This window comes from Ranitomeya imitator, chromosome 2 (genome assembly GCF_032444005.1).
Source record: "Ranitomeya imitator isolate aRanImi1 chromosome 2, aRanImi1.pri, whole genome shotgun sequence".
Lineage (NCBI taxonomy): Eukaryota > Metazoa > Chordata > Amphibia > Anura > Dendrobatidae > Ranitomeya > Ranitomeya imitator.
The window spans coordinates 108,598,291-108,622,763 of NC_091283.1; the positions used below are offsets into that span (position 1 = coordinate 108,598,291).

Genomic DNA, 24,473 nt, shown 5'->3' on the forward strand with positions numbered 1-24,473 from the left:
AAAAGTAGTTCAATTATCAAAGCTTTCACATACTTTTCTGAAGGAACAAGTGAGGCAGAAACCTGCAGAGGAAATTAAGACAAGAGCAATACGAGGAAAATGTAGTTGTACAAGTCCAATCACTGAAATGGATAAAACCGTGACATTTACAGCAGATCTGTCACCCAAATATGCAGGGACGGGTCAGCTCTCCTCAATTCACTGCCCGCTCAGCAGCGATCTATGGATGGCGCCAGTCTAGGCCTCATTGGGATGGGAAGTTTGGTGAGGAAAGATTCAGTATGACGTGTGATTTAGGGCAATAAATCCCTTTTCTTTAAAAGGAAACCATCATAAATGTTTAATTACCATAGGTTGGCTATTTTTAGACTCCTATTTCCTGACCTTTCAGGAAGAGTATTCGGGAGGCTCCTTGTCATCAGAGGCAGGATTACAATAACAGGTAGCACTTCTATACACAGCGGATAACAGGATCTACCAATCCATAGACGATGTCACAGTTTCCCTGCTCCTTCTCAATTTACAATCACTTTTGCACACGCTCATTAGATGCTTCAGTGCAAAGAATGGGTGGGATCTGATCATTGTGGCTAATGTACATGTGAATTTCTTCAACCTTTTTTGTAAAATTTTATGTAACAAAAACCTGGTTATTTTCTGATACTAGCTTCCATTCACCCCACAATACAAGTTGAGACCTTGCCTTCCTTTACATCTTCAGATATTTTAAGAAAAAAAAAAATGAAAATCACACAGCTAATTTCCTAATGTGTTATGCTTATCTGGTTCAGGTCATTATGGACAGTTGTAATTTCAGAATAAAGTTAAAAAGTGAACTGTTACGCTATGTGCACACGTTGTGGATTAGGCTTAGGAATTTCTGGTGCGGATTCTGCCGTTCCTGGCAGAAAACGCACCTGCGGATTGGTTGCGTTTTTTGTGCATTTTTTGCTGCAGTTTTCTTGTGGATTTGCTGCGTTTTTTACCCCTGCGGTTTTCTATAATAGAATGGGTACAAACACGCTGCAGATTCACAGAAAAGAAGTGACAAGCAACTTGTTTTAAACCACAGCGTTTCCGCAGCGGATTTTCCGCAAAGTGTGCACAGCATTTTTTTTTTTTTTTGCCCACTGATTTACATTGTACTGCAAGTCAATTGCGGATCTGCACCTCAAAAAACGCTGCGGATCCGCAGAGAGTCCGCAATGTGTGCACATACCCTTAGTCACATTCCCCAACAGCATCTTGCAGTTTATCAGGGCTGTGTCTTTGGCACCAGATATAAAACCAACGCAGCTAATAAATTCGGATCCCAGGTGCGGGGAGGCAGGTATCAGCTGGACTGATGTGAGAGCTATATGAATGAAATACATGAATCTCAGCCTCTGGTAATCAGGTGATTGCAGGACCTTGTGAGTCAGGTGAATCTCCTCAACAACAATCTGCTGAAAAGAGATCGGGTCTCCCTAATGCAAGGGAGGAAGGAGCCCTGACCCGTTCCTAAATCACTGCGTGGAAAACATAGTAACATAGTAACATAGTAACATAGTAACATAGTTAGTAAGGCCGAAAAAAGACATTTGTCCATCCAGTTCAGCCTATATTCCATCATAATAAATACCCAGATCTACGTCCTTCTACAGAACCTAATAATTGTATGATACAATATTGTTCTGCTCCAGGAAGACATCCAGGCCTCTCTTGAACCCCTCGACTGAGTTCGCCATCACCACCTCCTCAGGCAAGCAATTCCAGATTCTCACTGCCCTAACAGTAAAGAATCCTCTTCTATGTTGGTGGAAAAACCTTCTCTCCTCCAGACGCAAAGAATGCCCCCTTGTGCCCGTCACCTTCCTTGGTATAAACAGATCCTCAGCGAGATATTTGTATTGTCCCCTTATATACTTATACATGGTTATTAGATCGCCCCTCATTCGTCTTTTTTCTAGACTAAATAATCCTAATTTCGCTAATCTATCTGGGTATTGTAGTTCTCCCATCCCCTTTATTAATTTTGTTGCCCTCCTTTGTACTCTCTCTAGTTCCATTATATCCTTCCTGAGCACCGGTGCCCAAAACTGGACACAGTACTCCATGTGCGGTCTAACTAGGGATTTGTACAGAGGCAGTATAATGCTCTCATCATGTGTATCCAGACCTCTTTTAATGCACCCCATGATCCTGTTTGCCTTGGCAGCTGCTGCCTGGCACTGGCTGCTCCAGGTAAGTTTATCATTAACTAGGATCCCCAAGTCCTTCTCCCTGTCAGAATTTAGAAACCCATATTATATGGAATATGACTATTCTTCGTCCTCACAGACAGCTGTCGCCAAGATCACGCTGTCTTCAGCTGTGGTGCTTTGGGTTTTTTTTTTTGTTAAAAAAAAATGATAGCTAGAAGCAATAAAATATGAAATCCCAGCGCAGCACATATACAGCCTGCTAGACACAATCACTCAATAATTGGCTACGTGATAAAACAAGTCATTAATGCTGATATGGACTCGCTTATCTTCAAGGAGAAAGGTTAGAGATTCGGCAACACCCAAGAAAGTTTACTCCGAAATGGTAACAAGGGCTTTACCACTTATTCAACAGCCCATCACCACCCAAATAGACCTGTCACCCGGTCAATGCCCAATGATACGGGCCGATCTTGGCCAATCAACAAGCGCTGATCGACTAAAAACTAACAATTTACAGACCGATAAATTGCTGAGGAGACCAGAATGATTGATAATACAAGTGTCTTGTCCCCAGTACAGCAGAGGTGAGGAACCTTCTTTCTGCCAAGGGCCATTTGGGTACTTAAGTCATGCTTCAGGGGAAGTACAAATTGTGTGCCAGCAGTATGAACACTGCATGCCCGTGGTCACGGAGCAACAACAAATGAAAAGGCTGGTGGCCATCAAAATACAGCTGCCGGCCCAAGCACTGTGGTCCCCAGGAATGTGCCAAGAGGGGCGGAGAAAAGGTCATTGTGGGCCGTAAATGGACCTCAGGCCTGATGTTCCCCACCCCTGCCGTGCAGGATCAAGTTATCAAAAGCACATCTATGTACACGATTAGTTGACATCAATTTTAAGCTGACAAACACTCAAATCCTGCTACTGACAAGCGTTTTGCTTGTTGTTTGGGTGAACACTAGATCTGAGGTCTTTCCAGAAAAATCCATATTAACAACTATGTAACTGAGCTATGAAGATCTATGGACCGGACATCAATCTCCCTGAGAATCTGGCTACAGAAATTATTTTATATGAAAGGGAGCGTTACACGTGTAGAAATTCCACGTTTCTGATTCAGCGACGGGCACAGTATCGACGTAGATGTCATAATGGTTGCCATGGCGATGATGATGTCATAAAGGTTGCCTCGACCAATCAGCGATGGGCACAGTCTGCCGCGAATTCTGGAATCATCATTGTCCATATACTACGGGGACATGCATATTCCAGAATACCCGATGCGTTAGAATCGGGCCACAATCTAGTTACTGTAATAAGCAAGTTGAAGATAAAATGATCTCCAAAAGGCCTAAAGTTAAAGATGACACATTTCCTTTGTATTTTGGGCAAAAAAAACCCATACATACATACCACATTTTAAAAATTACAAAAGGGAAAATGGACCGATGCAAAAGTTTGGGCACCCTGCATGATTAGTACCTAGTAGCCCCGCCTTATATTACAGTTTGTAAATGCATTTTGTAGCCAGCCAAGAGTCTTCCAATTCTTTGAAAGATGATTTTCATCCATTCTTCCTTGAAAAATGCTTCCAGTTCTGCGAGATTCCTGGCTCATCTTGCATGCACTGCTATTTTCAGGTCCAGCAAGATATTTTCAATGATGTTCAGATCAGGGGACCTTCAGCTTGTGTCTTTTTGGGATATGTGCAGACGATTGGGAAGTGGCCGTGTTTTGGACGCAGGGCATGTTCGCTGCGTTCAAAGCGCTGCCGTCTATTGAACGCTGGTGAATCCGCATGTGTTCACTGAACCATGCGGAGCCACCGTGTCCAGTATATTCTATGGGTGGCATTTCTGTTGCGGAGACTTGTGTCTCCACAAGAGAAACAGACATGCTGCGGTCTGGAGAGATGCGCCACATGTCCATCTCCGCGGGTGAGCCACGGGCGTCAGTGGATGCATAGTGAACATGGGATTTCTTGAAATTCCATCCACTATGCTGTGACATCTGGACGCCGCAGGATGGGCGCAGCACAAGTACACAGGGTCCAACCCTCAGCATTTACTGATCGTCTGCACATACCCTTGAGGTCGTCTATTGTGGATTTTGACATGTGGTTGGGATCATTATCCATTTGTAGAAGCCATCCTCTTTTAAACTTCACATTTTTTACCAGAGTTTCTCGCATTGCAGTTGCAAGTGTGACAACGGCCATAAGGTTAGAGGAGGCGGAATTTTTATAAAGCTGGGAAATTCGCATTACCTGGTCTTTCCTAACGATGATAGTGAACAAGCCATAACACTAAAAGGCTAATTAACCCCTTAGTGATAGGGCCAACATTTTTAAAATCTGACTAATGTCACTTAACATGATAACTCTGGAATGCTTCAACAAATCCCAGCGATTGAGATTATTTTTTTATAAATGAAACACAAAACATATCAATCTAAATTTACCATCATCATAAAGTATAATGTGTCACGAAAAAAACAATCAGGAATTTTTCAAAAATGTAAAAAAAAAAAAAATTGGCAATTTTCAAAATTGTAATGATTATTCCTTTAATCCAGATAGTCATGCCATAGAAAAGCAATCATAAACAACATTTCCCACATGTCTGCTTTACAACAGCACCATTTGTAAAATGTTATTTTATTTTGTAAGCATTTTAGGAGGTTTAAAATTGTAGCAGTAATTTTTCATTTTTTCAAAGGACATATCCAAATTTTTTTTTTTTTTTTTTTAGGGACTTATCAAGGTTTTAAAGTGACTTTGTTGGTCCTATATATTGGAACCCCCTCCCCCCCCCAAACTGATACCATTTTACAAACAGCACACACACTGAAAACTGCTGTCAGTTTATTAACCCTTCAGGTGACTTTCAGGAAGTAATGCAAAGTGACATGACAGGAGAAAGTGTATTTTTAATCACCTAAATATAGCAGGCCGCTATAGACGGCAGACTCGAGGTTGCTATTTGGTTGCGAATTGCCATGACAATCATCAGGACAACATACGGTAACTATGACCTCAGGGTGACGATGGGGATAAAAAGAAAGCCCCAAAACTCTGTTAACCATTTATATGATGTAATCACTATTGACAGCATCTAAGGTGTTAAACAGAGATGGACGGTGACAACACTGATCTTGGCTGATGTAGCAAGTTGTCAGCTATAGTGTACAGCGGACAGCTGCTGGATTGTGACCTGTATGGGGAGGCTATTCTCTTATATTGCAGGTCAATAAAAAGACGGGTTAAGGTCTGAAACCTTGGTCAAAGTTATCTGAGCACAAATGCCTAAACTTTTGCATATGCCCATTTTCCTTTCAGTAATTTTTAAAATGTAAAAAAAAATATCGTAGTTACTCACCGATAACGGTATTTCTCTGATCCCATGATGGCACCACGGAGAGAGGGATCCGCCCTCAGGGACAGGAAACCCACAGGTTAAAAAGGCGGGATCTCTCTTCCACCTCAGTTTGTTTTATAGATCCTTGACAGGACTTCAGCTGTAACTTAAGTAGTTATTTACACACACAGAAAGTCTTTCAAGTCATCGTTTATCATTATATTAAAATTTTTTTTTTTTTTTCTCCACCGCGTGGCTAAGCATTAATGGCTAACTAGAAGTGTGCACACCCATATGTGAAGGGAGGGAATATACGGGTGCCGTCATGGGATCAGAGAAATACCGTTATCGGTGAGTAACTACGATATTCTCTTACTCCCATGACGGCACCACGGAGAGAATTTCATAGGATGTGAGTTTTAGGGTGGGATTACTGCCTCCAGAACCCTTCTCCCGAAGAGGAAGATAGGTCAAGCTGGTAGTGCTTAAAGAAAGTAGAGGAAGGGACCAAGTGGCTGCTCTACATATCTGGTCAAGTGATGCTCCAGCTCGCTCTGCCCAAGAGGTCGCTACCGATCTGGTTGAATGAGCCTTAATTCCTTCTGGAGTGGCTTCCTTGGATGAGGCGTATGACAGGGCAATAGCGTCCCATATCCATCTTGCCAACGTGGCTTTTGATGCTGTGTCCTTTGTTTGGCCCCTGAAAATAGACAAACAGAGACCTCCCTTTCCTACACTCCCTCGTGGCTGATATATATTGGGTGAAACATCTCTTCACATCTAGTGTGTGCAAGGTTTTTCCCCTTTTTATTTATTTATTTATTTTTTTTTGGGGGGGGGGGGTTTGGACAAAAGCATGGTAAGGATATCTCCTAGGATCTATGGAAGCGTGATGCCACTTTAGGAAGGGAGGATGGATCAGTTTTAAGGACTACGCGGTCCTTTTATATCTGGGTTAGAGGCAGATAAGCTGATAGAGCCTGTAAGTCACTGATCCTGCAAGTCGAGGTTAGTGCTACCAGTAGGAAGGTTTTCAGGGAAACTATTTTTAAAGAAGCCTGTAATAAGGGTTCAAAAGGCGCTTGGTTAGTGCAGAAGGTACTACGTTCAGATCCCAGGAAGCGTAGTATGATGTACAACTGGCCTAGATCTAGTTAAAGCTTTAACGAACCTTTAAATCTAGTGGTTCCCTTCCCAGTCACAGTTATAAAGGGCGCCCAATGCTGCGACTTGAATTTTTAGATTGCTCATTGTCAAGCCTTTCTCTAATCCTTTTTGGAAGAATTCTAGTATTTCCTGAACTGGGGTCTCTCCCGATAAGCTGATACCTGAATTAGAGAGGAATCTTTTCCAGACTTTGCCATACGCTCTGGTAGTTACTCGATTCCTACTGGTTAACAGAGTTCAGACTAAATTTGGAGAAAACCCTTTCCTGGTCAAAAGTTTCCTCTCAAATTCCAGGCTGCCATATGCAAGTTTTTTTTTTTTTGTTTGTTTTTTTGTGTGGATGGTTTATTGGCCCCTGGCGCAGAAGATTCTGGATATCTGGGAGGACCCAAGGGTCTGTTACCGACATCAGGCGTAGCCATGGGAACCGCGTTCTTTTTGGCCAAAAAATGGGCTATCATGATCATCTTTGCTCTGTCGTCCTGGATTTTCCTCAGGACTAATGGAATCAATGCTATCGGGGGAAAGGCGTATGCTATTTGGAAATTACAGGGAATTACAAAAAAGGCGTCTAGGGTCACTGGATTCCCCCGTGGATCTATTGGACAGAAGTTCTCTGTTTTCTGGTTTTGACTGTTCTCGAATAGATCTATATCCGGGGTCCCCCAACGGTCCACTATGTGATTGAATATTTGCTGGCTTAATTCCCATTCCCCTTGTTTTAGCTGTGTTCTGCTAAGAAATCTGCTGTCTGATTTTCTGTCCCTTTGATATGAAGGGCTGATAGGGAGGATAGGTTGGATTCTGCTTGTAAAAGAATGGATTTCGTTACTTCCATCAGGGATTGGGACCTCGTACCCCCCTGGTGATTCAAATACACCACTACCATCCTGTTGTCTGTCAGTAGCCTTACGTGATGGGAACGGAGGGAAACTAAGAAATGGTTTGGCGCGTATTTACTGCCACAAAACTCTTTCATGTTTGAAGTGAAGAGCTTTCCCCCTCTGACCATGGGCCCTGGGCAATTTGATCTTTTAAGTGAGCTCCCCAACCCCATGGAATTGCATCCGTGGTGAGGGTTACTGAGACCGGCCATATCCATGGAACCCCCCTGGCGAGATTGGTCGAGTCTATCCACCAGGCTAGGGAAGTCATTGTTTGCGAGGAGATTTTCAAGCGTTTTTCTAAATCTCCCTCTAGGCGGGATTTCCCACTGGAGATCTCTGGAATGATACGGAGCCCCCTGGACCGCTGGGATGCAGGCTGTCATCGATCCTAATATGGACATTGCTTTCCTTAAAGAAATGACTGGAGAATGTTATAAGTGCTCCACTAGTTGTGTCATGTTGGAAATTTTTAACTCTGTTAGACGACTCTGGTTTTTTTTTTTTTTTTTTTTTGATTCTATTATTGTCCCCCAGTACTGCTGTACTTGTGTTGGGATAATTTTGGATATCTCTAGGTTCAAAAACCAACCCAGATTTGATAGGGCTGTCGTCACTTTGTCCGACTGCAATGGCGAGAGGATCTGCCCATCACTAGGAGGTCGTCCAGATAAGGAACAATTAACCCATCTTGTTCCCTTATGTGAGCCATCACGTCTGCCATTAATTTTGTAAACACCCTCGGGGCTATGGCAAGACCAAAGGGGAGAGCTTTGAATTGATAATGCCTCAGTTCCCCTCGCATCACTACCGCCACTCAGATATTTTCGGTGATCCGGATGGATCGGCACATGGTAGTATGCGTCTTTTAGGTCTATTACAGTCATAAAGCAAAACGGATGAAGGGTTCTGACACATGAGTTTATTGTTTCCATCTTGAAGCTGTCTATCACCAGGTATTTGTTTAATTTCTTCAGGTTTATTATTGTCCTGAAAGTCCCATCTGGCTTTGCCCATAGAAAAAGAGGGGAGTAGAAACCTGTTGTCTCCTCCTGCTGTGGGACCTCCTGTAGGACGTTCTTTAAAAAGGAGACTGTAGACTTACTTTTGAACGGCCAGCTGTTTGATCTCTGATTCCCTCTGTGGTGTTGCGACAAATTGATGATGTTGCATCGTATGGAAATTTAACTTCAGACCCGTCTTAATTATGTTTAAAGACCATGTGCTTACTGATTTTTTTTTTTTTTTTTTTCTCCCAGGCTTGGAGAAAGTATGTCAGTCTCCCTCCTACCTGAGGCGCACCTTTATTGGGGCCACTCATTATCCTGTTTGTTAAACATGAAGCCTCTGCCTTTAAATCTCTTATCCTCCCATCCTCACCCTTGAAAGGGCCGTCTATAAGACTGATTGGGAAAACCTAGGAAGGCTTTTTTTTTTTTTTCCCCCACAGCTTTTCCAAGAATATCATCCAGGGTGGCCCGAATAAAAATTCGCCCTGACATGGTATGGAGCATAGCTTGGCCTTAGTTTGTAGATCACCTGGCCAGCACTTCAGTCATAGCGCTCTTTTTGCTGCGTTTGAGAATGAGGCTGAACTTGCTGTCAGTCTCACTGAATTTATGGAGGCGTTCGCTATACATGCCGCGGCTCCCCTCATTACTGACACCGAGACTAGTATACATTCTCTTGAAGTCTTATCTTTTAATTGGGTCTCCAGGTGATCTAGTCATGCTCTGGCAGTACATGTAGCAGCTATCCCGGGATTTAACCCCCCGCTAGCTGCTTCCCAGGAGCCTTTTTAAGAAGATGTCGGCCCGTTTATTCATAGGGTCTTTGAGAGTTCCTATGCTTTCAAAGGGCAATGCAAAAAAGAAATTTTTTTTTTTTTTTTTTTTTTTTTAGAGGTCTTCGCAATTGCGACATCTAATTTTTGTCAAAATGGGTATTTTCTCTTAGGTGTTAACAGACTTTTATCTGGCCTTTACCACTCCTTTTTTATTAGGGCCCGAATTTTTTCATTTAACAGGAACGCCCTGCGTTTCCTTTGTTCTAGTCCGTCAAACATAAGATTCCGCCCTCTGAGGATGCAGAGGAGGACGTAGAGCTATCTGAACTATAATTAACGCTAGACTCCGGGGATTTATATCTGGCCTTGCGTTTCTTTTTACGGTTCTTTACGCTTTTCTGCGCATCTTTCACTTGAGACTTAATTAAGTCCTTAAGATCAGAAGTGAATCTTGGGGTTTCTTCACTTATGGTGTTCTCTATGCATGTCGCATAGAGTTTCTTTACCCAGGTAGCGGGTAAATTTGTGGAGCAAAGTGGCCACACTTTATGTTTGATTTTCGATGTGCCTTTCCACAATGAATCCCTATTTGGAATATATACATTCACGGAGGTCACTTACCCTCCTAATGTGGGGGAGATACCGGTTCTGGTGTTTGGGGAAGCCTCCTCCATTTGAACCGTTGATTTTCTCCAGGATCCGCTGGAGCCTCTGCTGCATTGGGATCCCGAGTTGTGGCATTGCACAGGTTCGCCCTGCTGTTGCGGTCTCCGTTGCGGGTGATGGCGCTGCTGCGGGCGTTTCTTCTGCGGGGATTGCAGAGTTTCCTCTGCTAGCTGCTTTTTTTTTTTTTTTTTACACATTGTGAAACTTGTTGATCAGCGGTTTTGCCCATAGCGCTCTTCTTGTGCCGCTTTCATATTGTAGCGTACAGCAGCATCCGGATTCCCAAAGGTGCCCTGCGCCGACCCGGAAATGACCCCCGCACATGTGCCGCCAGCCCCACGTGCGCACGTGCTTCGGTCGGCTCCCAGGAGGGACGGAAGCCTTGCAGCAGCCGCCGCTGTCTCCTGTTGGCGCTTCCTGCTGGTGACCGCCGCCACCTCCTCCCAGGGCCCTAAGCCGGCGGTAACATACCAGGTAGCCACCGCTACCCATTACCAGCTGCTGCTGAAGGAAAGAGGCAGACTGGTGTCCTCTTCACTGCCTCTTCCCTGCACATTCGTACAAGGCCCGCCGACCCCGGATTGTGCCTTCAGGGAGAACCTCCACCTACAACCGCGGCAGGGCCCCCTGCTGCCTGAATTCGGCCAGATGGTCCCCGGTATCCCGCGACATCAGGTAACTGTGGATTCCCCGTCAGGAACAGGAAACCGAACTGAGGTGGAAGAGAGGTCCCGCCTTTTTAACCTGTGGGTTTCCTGTCCCTGAGGGCGGATCCCTCTCTCCGTGGTGCCGTCATGGGAGTAAGAGAAAAAAAAAAATTATTATATATTATATATATATATATATATATATATATATATATATATATATATATATATATATATATACAGTGGGGCAAAAAAGTATTTAGTCAGTCAGCATTAGTGCAAGGTCCACCACTTAAAAAGATGAGAGGTGTCTGTAATTTACATCATAGGTAGACCTCAACTATGGGAGACAAACTGAGAAAAAAAAAAAATCCAGAAAAATCACATTGTCTGTTTTTTTAACATTTTATTTGCATATTATGGTGGAAAATAAATATTTGGTCAGAAACAAAATTTCATCTCAATACTTTGTAATATATCCTTTGTTGGCAATGACAGAGGTCAAACGTTTTCTGTAAGTCTTCACAAGGTTGCCACACACTGTTGTTGGTATGTTGGCCCATTCCTCCATGCAGATCTCCTCTAGAGCAGTGATGTTTTTGGCTTTTCGCTTGGCAACACGGACTTTCAACTCCCTCCAAAGGTTTTCTATAGGGTTGAGATCTGGAGACTGGCTAGGCCACTCCAGGACCTTGAAATGCTTCTTACGAAGCCACTCCTTCGTTGCCCTGGCGGTGTGCTTTGGATCATTGTCATGTTGAAAGACCCAGCCACGTTTCATCTTCAATGCCCTTGCTGATGGAAGGAGGTTTGCACTCAAAATCTCACGATACATGGCCCCATTCATTCTTTCATGTACCCGGATCAGTCGTCCTGGCCCCTTTGCAGAGAAACAGCCCCAAAGCATGATGTTTCCACCACCATGCTTTACAGTAGGTATGGTGTCTGATGGATGCAACTCAGTATTCTTTTTCCTCCAAACACGACAAGTTGTGTTTCTACCAAACAGTTCCAGTTTGGTTTCATCAGACCATAGGACATTCTCCCAAAACTCCTCTGGATCATCCAAATGCTCTCTAGCAAACTTCAGACGGGCCCGGACATGTACTGGCTTAAGCAGTGGGACACGTCTGGCACTGCAGGATCTGAGTCCATGGTGGCGTAGTGTGTTACTTATGGTAGGCCTTGTTACATTGGTCCCAGCTCTCTGCAGTTCATTCACTAGGTCCCCCCGCGTGGTTCTGGGATTTTTGCTCACCGTTCTTGTGATCATTCTGACCCCAAGGGGGGGGATTTTGCGTGGAGCCCCAGATCGAGGGAGATTATCAGTGGTCTTGTATGTCTTCCATTTTCTAATTATTGCTCCCACTGTTGATTTCTTCACTCCAAGCTGGTTGGCTATTGCAGATTCAGTCTTCCCAGCCTGGTGCAGGGCTACAATTTTGTTTCTGGTGTCCTTTGACAGCTCTTTGGTCTTCACCATAGTGGAGTTTGGAGTCAGACTGTTTGAGGGTGTGCACAGGTGTCTTTTTATACTGATAACAAGTTTAAACAGGTGCCATTACTACAGGTAATGAGTGGAGGAAAGAAGAGACTCTTAAAGAAGAAGTTACAGGTCTGTGAGAGCCAGAAATTTTGATTGTTTGTTTCTGACCAAATACTTATTTTCCACCATAATATGCAAAAAAAAAAAAAAAATGATAAAAAAAACAGACAATGTGATTATCTGGATTTTTTTTTCTCAGTTTGTCTCCCATAGTTGAGGTCTACCTATGATGTAAATTACAGACGCCTCTCATCTTTTTAAGTGGTGGAACTTGCACTATTGCTGACTGACTAAATACGTGTGTGTGTGTGTGTGTGTGTGTGTGTGTGTGTGTGTGTGTGTGTGTGTGTGTGTGTGTGTGTGTGTGTGTGTGTGTGTATATACAGTGGGGCAAAAAAGTATTTAGTCAGTCAGCAATAGTGCAAGTTCCACCACTTAAAAAGATGAGAGGCGTCTGTAATTTACATCATAGGTAGACCTCAACTATGGGAGACAAACTGAGAGAAAAAAATCCAGAAAATCACATTGTCTGTTTTTTTAACATTTTATTTGCATATTATGGTGGAAAATAAGTATTTGGTCAGAAACAAAATTTCATCTCAATACTTTGTAATATATCGTTTGTTGGCAATGACAGAGGTCAAACATTTTCTGTAAGTCTTCACAAGGTGGCCACACACTGTTTTTGGTATGTTGGCCCATTCCTCCATGCAGATCTCCTCTAGAGCAGTGATGTTTTTGGCTTTTCGCTTGGCAACACAGACTTTCAACTCCCTCCAAAGGTTTTCTATAGGGTTGAGATCTGGAGACTGGCTAGGCCACTCCAGGACCTTGAAATGCTTCTTACGAAGCCACTCCTTCGTTGCCCTGGCGGTGTGCTTTGGATCATTGTCATGTTGAAAGACCCAGCCACGTTTCATCTTCAATGCCCTTGCTGATGGAAGGAGGTTTGCACTCAAAATCTCACGATACATGGCCCCATTCATTCTTTCATGTACCCGGATCAGTCTTCCTGGCCCCTTTGCAGAGAAACAGCCCCAAAGCATGATGTTTCCACCACCATGCTTTACAGTAGGTATGGTGTTTGATGGATGCAACTCAGTATTCTTTTTCCTCCAAACACGACAAGTTGTGTTTCTACCAAACAGTTCCAGTTTGGTTTCATCAGACCATAGGACATTCTCCCAAAACTCCTCTGGATCATCCAAATGCTCTCTAGCAAACTTCAGACGGGCCCGGACATGTACTGGCTTAAGCAGTGGGACACGTCTGGCACTGCAGGATCTGAGTCCATGGTGGCGTAGTGTGTTACTTATGGTAGGCCTTGTTACATTGTTCCCAGCTCTCTGCAGTTCATTCACTAGGTCCCCCCTCGTGGTTCTGGGATTTTTGCTCACCGTTCTTGTGATCATTCTGACCCCACGGGGTGGGATTTTGCGTGGAGCCCCAGATGGAGGGAGATTATCAGTGGTCTTGTATGTCTTCCATTTTCTAATTATTGCTCCCACTGTTGATTTCTTCACTCCAAGCTGGTTGGCTATTGCAGATTCAGTCTTCCCAGCCTGGTGCAGGGCTACAATTTTGTTTCTGGTGTCCTTTGACAGCTCTTTGGTCTTCACCATAGTGGAGTTTGGAGTCAGACAGTTTGAGGGTGTGCACAGGTGTCTTTTTATACTGATAACAAGTTTAAACAGGTGCCATTACTACAGGTAATGAGTGGAGGAGACTCTTAAAGAAGAAGTTACAGGTCTGTGAGAGCCAGAAATCTTGATTGTTTGTTTCTGACCAAATACTTATTTTCCACCATAATATGCAAATAAAATGTTAAAAAAACAGACAATGTGATTTTCTGGATTTTTTATTCTCAGTTTGTCTCCCATAGTTGAGGTCTACCTATGATGTAAATTACAGATGACTCATCTTTTTAAGTGGTGGAACTTGCACTATTGCTGACTGACTAAATACTTTTTTGCCCCACTGTATATATCTATCTTTGGGCCTTTTAGAGATCATTTAATTTTTACCTTGCTTAACTGTTTACATAACAGTAATTTTGACCAGGGGTACCCAAACTTTGACATGCCATTGTACATGGCTTAGGAGGCTTGATCCTACTGACAGATACCCTTAAAAGCGACCCTCCACCCTCGGCCTACACAGTGACTGTACATTTGCTCAGATGACCACACAGTCTTTCCTGCCTCCAAGATGACCACCATAGAGGTATAGGGAGTACAGTGGTAAGTCTAAGTTACGCCTCCGCTGCCTTACCAATTGCACAGCACAGGGAAGGCATGGTTTATACTTGCCACTGTTCTCCCCTGCTGAATTGAGAGCACCAGGTGTTGTGACTATTCATGACAAATTTAAAGATGCTATCAGTCCCATGGTGGAAGGTCACTTTAGTGCGTCTCTGGTAGGCCATTTAGTAAAATGAGGAAGGGTTGGGTAGATGTGACTGCAGGAGATCCATAACCACAAAAGTGGAGGAGACAAACGGGAGCAATTGGCAGTGGGCCTACGGCACAGCTCCTGCTCGGCCATAGCGCTGTGCAACAAGTCTTCTGGAGGCGCTGTAGTGCTCCTCAAATCTTAAATTCCTCCAATTGGTGAAGGTTTCTGCTCATCAGTAAGCAGCTGCATAAGCCAGGGACCTGCGTCACATTAGTTGGCTGAGACGCCCTATAAATGAGAATTTGTAATGAAAACTGATGATCCGGCGATGAAGCATGACGTTATTTACATTACTAATTGTGCACCCTATAAATGGATCACGTTTCCACTGTTAATTCCACACCATAAACTCGTCATATGTGGTCAGCACTTAGAGGAGCAGTGTTTTGTAGATTTTACAGCAGTTCTCAGATTTCATCCTGCACAGACCAGACCGACCGCTTGTGACCGCCACCAGCAGCTAATACACTTTACTTAACCTTTCCCCTGGAATAATACAGGACAGTAGTGTCCCCCGTACAGAACAGTCCGTGTACACGTGATGCAGTTTGTAATTATAAGCTTGCTGCAGTTCTCATCACCTCCCCATGTAATGGTGCTTCAATATAGAACCAAATAGGTTTATTATTGGGAGAAGGACAAAACTGTAGCTTGAAAGTCTAAAGAGACCATTGCTCATCCTTCCCGGGTCTCTCCATTGCAGAGATATAAGTGATCAAAGTATTTGATCTTTAATGAATAAAGCTTTTTTTTTTTTTTTTTTAAATTTAAGTCCAAGTGGGTGTTCTAGTTTTTGCTGGGGAGGGGGGGGGTCGTGTACTAGTTCTCCCTTTATGATGGTGACCAATCATAAGCAGGCAACACCACCCAAAGGAACAACATGCCCTGATCTCTTGGTCTAACTTCTTGCATGAATCAGTGGGGGGGGGGGGGCAAGTACAGCCAAGTTTAGCTGCGTCAAATTACAAAGATTTTAATCAGCTCTCACTCCTAGCATTGTTACCTCTGCTGTACTGCCCTTCCTTCACACTGTCAGCCCAGAGATGTCTCCGTAATCTGACGGTTGTGCTCAATTTTTACACGCTGTGCAGCGAGATCAAAGCAGGGTGTCATTATTTCACACACAGCAGTAGTCCAGAAGTCAGTTTATTCCTGTGTGAGACATGACAGCCCTAACCTCACTGCAGCTAGATTAAAAGTGGATTGAGCACAGCAGACAAGAGTGTTTAGTGACACACTCAGCAAACTTTTATCAGCTCTGCTGATTACTATCTGACACAGCTAAACTCAGCTGTACTCCCTGTCCCCCAAACTGACTCATGCAGGAGGTTAGACCAGGCGATCAGAACTGCATCATTACATCTCACACACTTAGAAACCTGCTATAAGCTATAGTGGGTGGTGTTCTTTAGTTTTATCGTGTTGCTGCCTGCTTATGAATGTTCGACAACAGAGAGAAAAGCACATGCCTCCAGTGAAAACTCTTGTAAAATCCATTTGAACTTAAAAATAAACTCATTAAAGGCCAAATATTTTGATTGCCAATATATCAGCAGTGGAAAAGCGAAATGAAAAAAAAAATGTTATTCTCATTAATGCAAAATTCACTGGGACACTTTAGTTGCTAGATATAAATATGAATGTTCAGTTCTGCAGGAAGTGTTCAGTATAGAAGCGCCTGGTCCTAGAGTAATGAGAGTAGCTGAATGCTCAGTGACCGTGCATGTCACAGACACCTATCAGTGCTGAGGGTTTTAATGACCCCAAACAAATCTGCTGCAAACTAAATGAGTAATCTCAGTTATTGATTCGCCGCTCCAGCAGAGGACAATCTCGCTTTTATATCTGACTCAATCCGACAATCATCTACCATACAAGATTTTTTGAAGTGAAGGTTTCATGAAAGGTTTTATTTATTTTTTACTTTATATTACATATAATGTAGTGCTATAAGCGAGGATCTACTGACTGAGGCTGTGATCAATATTGGGCTAGCTTCCTCATCACACAAGCTGATCTATGTATTAAAATGTTAAGAAAAGAGGAAATGCAAATCAAAAGTAAATTGAGACACTAAGACACATGTAAATGGCTGCACACAAGGTCAGATCAATGTCAGAGACCGTGCTAAAGGCTCCTATTCACAGATGAAAATGGACCAATGATGATGCCCCCAACTGCATTACAGACTACACGGGGTCATGTTAGATTTTTATTTATTTTTTTTTAGTCAGAATATGAGGCAGCCTGTGCAGATCATTGACTGAAAAAAAAAAAAAAAAGAACCAAATGTTCATGGGTTGACCCATAACAAAAAATTGGGATTACACTGAACCAACAAATTTGACAATGAACAATGATGGCAATAATTAACAATCGGCCATTTCATACCACTTTTATCCAATGAGCTCCCTAAGAGACTATGTAAAGATGCTACTTCATGGGAGGTGGTATTAGATTTCCAGGAAAGGTAGATGGAACAGAGGTAACAGCTGTGAACTACTCACCCATCATTTAAGTAAGACCAACTAAGCCATATGTATGGGCAAGTGGGTCATAGGAAGCTAAATAAAATGATATCTTGATATCTGTGATCTGATGTCTTATTCCAGAAAAATCCACACTTTTCTTATATGTAAATGAGGATTAAGCATAAGTAATAAATTCAAGAAAACCCTGTGACATTGAGACATTTGATTTCCTGTCTTGCTGACACATTATTTAGTTACAAAATCTAACCCCTGTTACTGTCATCAGCAAAATAAGTAGCAACCCTCTGTATCCTGTACTGCAGCACAAACACCAAGAGATAAAGCAGTCTAAGTACGGTGTATTAGTGACCGATTGGAAATTAATAATCTATATTCCAAATATGATGTCAGATAGAGAATGCTGCCTGATTTTCTCCTGATATCTTTCTTTGGTAGAAATACAAAAGGATAGAATGGAAAGTTCTCCGCAGAACCATAGGCGACATGTGACGGCAGCTAAACTCCCCAAATCTTAAGGCGGACCAATTGGGACTGAGAATATAAGCCAAAGGACTGCTGTCACCAAACACTGCTGTGGACTTACCTGTTGTGGTCTCTTAAGAGGGGGGGGGTGCATGTATTCACTAAGTAATAAAGCATTGCTGCCATTCTACACATAAAATCTACCACGCTTATTTGGCCATATTCTGTTCCTACTTTAGAACTATTTACCGGTAACTTTTTTCTGTTGGTAAATATTCATTATTAGTAAATATATTTTCCCAGTGAAATAAAAACCTTTGAGTAACTTTTCCTTGAAGAAAATCTCATTGCTCTGAGTTTTATTACTCAACTCTTAACACCACTATCGATCAACTAAGGGCAGTGCGGCACCCGAACGGTTACAATTCTGTACTCTGTTGTATCCCCCACTTTATGCGCTTGCAGTACGGTTTAGGGCTACTGCCATGTACGGGATTGGGTCATGGTGTTGCGAGTCAGGCACCCATGTAACTTTGATTACTGATCCTAAGGATACATCATCAACATTAAAGTGCCTATGGGTTGGGGGTGCAGTGCCTTGAAAAAGTATTCATACCCCATGAACTTTTCCACAGTTTTTATGTTACATCCACAAACATAATGATATATCAAACCCTAAGTAGCAAGTATTTGTGAAATATAAACAGAAATCACACATGGCTTTCTAAGTATTTAAAAACATAAATCTGAATATTGTGATGTGCATTTGTATTCAGCCCAAACCCGAGTCAACACCTTTTGCTGCAATTACTGATGCAAGTCTTTTGGGATATATCTAGCTTTGCTCATCTAGCTCTGGCACTATGTTTAGGGTCGTTGTCCTGCTGGAAGGTGAACCCATGTCCCAGTCTCAAGTCTTTTGCTGCCTCTAAGGCCGGCGTCACACTAGCGAGTTTTACGGACGTATGAGTGCAGAAAATACGTCCAGTAAATACGCATTGCACACAGCCCAATGATTCTCTATGGGGCAATGATTCTCTATGGGTCGCGGTGATGCGCCCTCTGCTGGATGAACTCATATGAACTCGAGCCTGGGAACTTTTCAGAATATTTTCCCACGCTCGAGTTCATACGAGATGCAAACTCGGCTTCAGGAAAATGGCCGCCGCGATCTCTTCTGCGCACGCGCGGCATCCCGCGGCCATTTTCCTGAAGCCCCGTGCAGCAGAGCACTCCATCTGCGCACGCGCGGCCCCAGGAAGATGGCCGCCCCCACCGATGACAGGGGGTAATAGCGCAGATCGCGCACTGCTTCTTCACGTGCGCGCAGTGGATTCGTCACTTCAACATGCACACACCACTACGCCACCAACGTAAAGCTGAGGAAGAAACAGCGCTGTGACCACGCCCACCCGACCTGACCAGCCTGATTGACAGGCGAAAATGGCGACTTTGGTAATGTATTTCGCAGCATAGGTGGGGAATCAGGGTACACTACATACACTATTGTAACGCACAGCGCAGGCCCTATTTAACAGTATTTTTATCTCAATCTGAAAAAACGGGGTGACAGGTTCCCTTTAAGAGTATAATAAAATATTAAAACACCATGTGTCTTTATTTCATTAAAATACTTTGTAATAATGTGTGTGGTGTGTTTTATTAACCATTTCGTACTATTGGATTAATAATGGATAGGTGTCATAATTGACGCCTCTCCATAATTAACCTGGCTTAATGTCACCTTACAATAGCATGGTGACATTAACCCTTCATTACCCCATATCTCACTGCTACAGGGGAGTGGAAAGAGAGGCTAAGTGCCAGAATAGGCGCATTTTACAGATGTGCCTGTTCTGGGATGGCTGGGGGCAGATGTTTTTAGGGGGGGGGGCAATATCCATGGTCCCCCTCTAGGCTATTAATATCTGCCCTCAGTCACTGGCTTTCCCACTCTGGCGGAGAAAATTGCGCGGGAGCCCACGCCAATTTTCTCTGGGATTTAACCCTTTAATTTAATAGCCAGAGACCCCAAATTTGACACAAAGACACTTCTTACATTACTAAAGAGGAATATGTAATAAAAGAAGGGATATGAGATGGTTTACTGTATGCAAACCATGTTTCATATCCTGTCGGGTTTGTGAAGGAAATAGCAGAAAAGCCGGTTTCAAATTATACACATACACACACACACACACAGTACAGACCAAAAGTTTGGACACCTTCTCATTTAAAGATTTTTCTGTATTTTCATGACTATGAAAATTGTAAATTCACACTGAAGGCATCAAAACTATGAATGTGGAATTATATACTTAACAAAAAAAGTGTGAGACAGCTGAAATTATGTCTTATATTCTAGGCATTCTCTTGATGAGCTTCAAGAGGCAGTCACCAGGAATGGTCTTCCAACAATCTTGAAGGAGTTCCCAGAGATGCTTAGCACTTGTTGGCCCTTTTGCCTTCACTCTGCGGTCCAGCTCACCCCAGACCATCTGGCGTAGCACCCCATCACTCTCCTTCTTGGTCAAATAGCCCTTACACAGCCTGGAGGTGTGTTTGGGGTCATTGTCCTTTTGAAAAATAAATGATGGTCCAACTAAACGCAAACCAGATGGAATAGCATGCCGCTGCAAGATGCTGTGGTAGCCATGCTGGTTCAGTATGCCTTCAATTTTGAATAAATCCCCAACAGTCTCACCAGCAAAGCACCCCCACACCATCACACCTCCTCCTCCATGCTTCACGGTGGGAACCAGGCATGTACAGTCAATCCGTTCGTAGTGTCTTTGTGCGACGCAGAAAAGGTGGTTGGAACCAAAGATCTCAAATTTGGACTCATCAGTCCAAAGCCCAGATTTCCACTGGTCTAATGTCCATTCCTTGTGTTTTTTAGCCCAAACAAGTCCCTTCTGCTTGTTGCCTGTCCTCAGCAGTGGTTTCCTAGCAGCTATTTTACCATGAAGGCCTGCTGCACAAAGTCTCCTCTTAACAGTTGTTGTAGAGATGTGTCTGCTGCTAGAACTCTGTGTGGCATTGACCTGGTCTCTAATCTGAGCTGCTGTTAACCTGCAATTTCTGAGGCTGGTTACTCGGATAAACTTATCCTCAGAAGCAGAGGTGACTCTTGGTCTTCCTTTCCTGGGGCGGTCCTCATGTGAGCCAGTTTCTTTGTAGCGCTTGATGGTTTTTGCAACTGCACTTGGGGACACTTTCAAAGTTTTCCCAATTTTTCAGACTGAATGACCTTCATTTCTTAAAGTAATGATGGTCACTCATTTTTCTTTACTTAGAATTTGTATTATGGCAAGAAAAAAAAAAAAGCAGCTAAGAGTCTATTCAGTAGGACTATCAGCTGTGTATCCCCTAGAACTCTGCTCAACACAAATGATGGTCCCAACCCCATTTATAAGGCAAGAGATCACACTTATTAAACCGGACAGGGCACACCTGTGAAGTGAAAACCATTTCCGGTGACTACCTCTTGAAGCTCATCTAGAGAATGCCAAGAGTGTGCAAAGCAAAAGGTGGCTACTTTGAAGAACCTAGAATATAAGACATATTTCAGTTGTTTCACACTTTTTTTTTTTGTTAAGTATATAATTCCATATGTGTTAATTCATAGTTTTCATGACTTCAGTGTGAATTTACAATTCTCACAGTCATGAAAATACAGAAAAATCTTTAAATGAGAAGGTGTGTCCAAACTTTGTCTGTACTGTACATACACTGTATATATGTTTTTAGGAATATTTGAGCCAATGGATCCATATGTCCATTTTGCAAGCCTGCAAGAGAAGAAAAAAAAAATTGCCATACGGATGCCATACAGATAAATTTGTGCGTAAAAATCCTCACGAATACGGAACAGTGTTTTGGGACAATTACTGTGTATTACGGCCGTAAAAAACGGACCGTATTTACTTACGCCTAGTGTGACGCCGGTCTAACAGGTTTTAATCCAGGAGTGCCCTGCATTTCCCTCATCCATTTTTCCATCAACTGATCAGCCTTCCTTTGACTGCTAAATAAAAGCATATCAACAACATGATACTGCCACCACCATGTTGGATGGAGGGGATGGTGTTTTCTAGGTGATGTGCAGTGTTATTTTTTCACCACACAACATTTTTCATATAGCCAAACAAGTTCTACTTTGGTATGATCTGACTCATACTAATTACGTGACTTCAAGAGGCAAATGGTCACTCAGGATTTTATGTAGGAGGATCAGACCACAGGGTACGCAATACGAATGCATGTCACAATTTTCAGATTTTTAAAATAACTTAAAAAAAATGTATAATTTCCTTTACACTTCACATACTTGCTACTTTGTGCTGGTGCATCACAAAGTCCCAATAAAATTAATTTATGTTCGTGGCTGTAACATGAGGAAAGTCAGTACGAATACTTTTTCAAGGCACTGTAATTATCTGTGGCCAACACAAAAAAATGTGCCTCCTTTGTCATGGTTTCAAGAGGCTTGGCAACTTTTCCATGGGGAAGCCTTCAAATTATAGCCTGGGAATTTGCCATGAAATGAAGCTATAGACTAAAAGAAGTTGTATCAACTCATTCATGCACTTAAACATAAGAACTTGGCCAGACTGAGGTCAGACAAAAAATGTCCTGAATTCAGACCCACCCAGATTCCAGCTGCAGGTGAGGGGTCTGAGATTTTTTACATTGCTATAACCTGTAGTATTTTGCAGGCAGATTTTCTCTTTTCCTCTACAAGCTGTCACAGTGAATCACAGGTGAACTGTCATAGAAATGTGGGAACACCTTCAGACACCACGTTCTAGCATAGGCGGGCACACAATGCAAGTACTGGAGATGGAGCACAAAGTCCGTGCTCCCCTCGGCGTGGAATAATTCTGCCAGCTTGAGAATGACTCTTTCACACAACAATGTGACAAGCCAGGAGGAGATGATACCGAGTCACACACATTATGTTCCAAAGACACTGAAACAGCCCTTCCGGGAATTCAGAATCTGGCAGCAATTCATTATGCCGGTATATGCAATAGGCAGTAATACAGATACAGCCAGGGATCAGGAGGAGGATGAAGTTACTGGCAGCTCACCGTTTTATTTTATGCACACAAGGAGCAATCATTTCATTATTTTTAGACTTAAATTAAGATTATAGTGAGAAAATTGTCAATGTGGCATATGACTATCATGTATTGCTTCCAGGGTAAAAAATAAAATATTCGACAATTCAGAGCACATCTCCTCATGGGCTACTGCTAGATTTTGTCTAAATTCCCAAAAGATATAGGGCAGACAAATTAATACATTTGTGCCTTGTTTTCTTCCACATTTATTTTTTTTCCCATTTGCAACTATTAAATTTTATTCTGAATGGCTTCACCGGTTTATTTTTTGTGCAAATGGTGCGACAATACAGGAGGATAGGTGACTGAGCTAAGGAAGTTACAAAATAGAGAGATATATATATATATATATATATATATATATATATATATATATATATATATATATATATATATATATATATATACACACATATACATATACATACATATATATTATTTACACACACATTCAATTTTTCCTTTCACCAAATTCAAGTACAGCGTGTACCTCATTTTGATGGCTTTGGCAAAAAAAGAAAAAAAAAAAAATCATGTGAGAGAATACCACAGAAGAAAAAAAGAAAGGGACAAAAAGTAATTTCAAGTGATGATTCAAGCCCATAGTATCCTGGGACGCACCAATATCCTCTCATCGGAAAAATGGTTACTATAATAAAAGGAGAGACGTTAGCAATTAGAATTACAATATCAAAAAAAGTTAAAACTAAAATTCTAAAACAATGTATCATGGTTGCAGTTTCACTGTAACAAACAAGTCAGATGCTTAGTAACAGCTCCTACGAGATTGCTACATATAGTACCAATGCTCAGGGAGGCTACAACACAGGGCGGCAAAAAAGTATTTAGTCAGTCAGCAATAGTGCAAGTTCCACCACTTAAAAAGATGAGAGGCGTCTGTACTTTACATCATAGGTAGACCTCAACTATGGGAGACAAACTGAGAAAAAAAAATCCAGAAAATCACATTGTTTGTTTTTTTAACATTTTTTTTTGCATATTATGGTGGAAAATAAGTATTTGGTCAGAAACAAACAAACAAGATTTCTGGCTCTCACAGACCTGTAACTTCTTCTTTAAGAGTCTCCTCTTTCCTCCACTCATTACCTGTAGTAATGGCACCTGTTTAAACTTGTTATCAGTATAAAAAGACACCTGTGCACACCCTCAAACAGTCTGACTCCAAACTCCACTATGGTGAAGACCAAAGAGCTGTCAAAGGACACCAGAAACAAAATTGTAGCCCTGCACCAGGCTGGGAAGACTGAATCTGCAATAGCCAACCAGCTTGGAGTGAAGAAATCAACAGTGGGAGCAATATTTAGAAAATGGAAGACATACAAGACCACTGATAATCTCCCTCGATCTGGGGCTCCACGCAAAATCCCACCCCGTGGGGTCAGAATGATCACAAGAACGGTGAGCAAAAATCCCAGAACCACGCGGGGGGACCTAGTGAATGAACTACAGAGAGCTGGGACCAATGTAACAAGGCCTACCATAAGTAACACACTACGCCACCACGGACTCAGATCCTGCAGTGCCAGACATGTCCCACTGCTTAAGCCAGTACATGTCCGGGCCCGTCTGAAGTTTGCTAGAGAGCATTTGGATGATCCAGAGGAGTTTTGGGAGAATGTCCTATGGTCTGATGAAACCAAACTGGAACTGTTTGGTAGAAACACAACTTGTCGTGTTTGG

The 24,473-nt window shown here is 42.6% G+C and overlaps 1 protein-coding gene across 1 annotated transcript in view; it reads right to left on the minus strand.

The window, feature by feature from the left end:
• The window catches only part of TMEM164 (transmembrane protein 164), an 86,645-nt gene that overhangs the window by 28,011 nt on the left and 34,161 nt on the right, over window positions 1-24,473 (minus strand). The gene's annotated exons all lie outside the window — the stretch shown is intronic.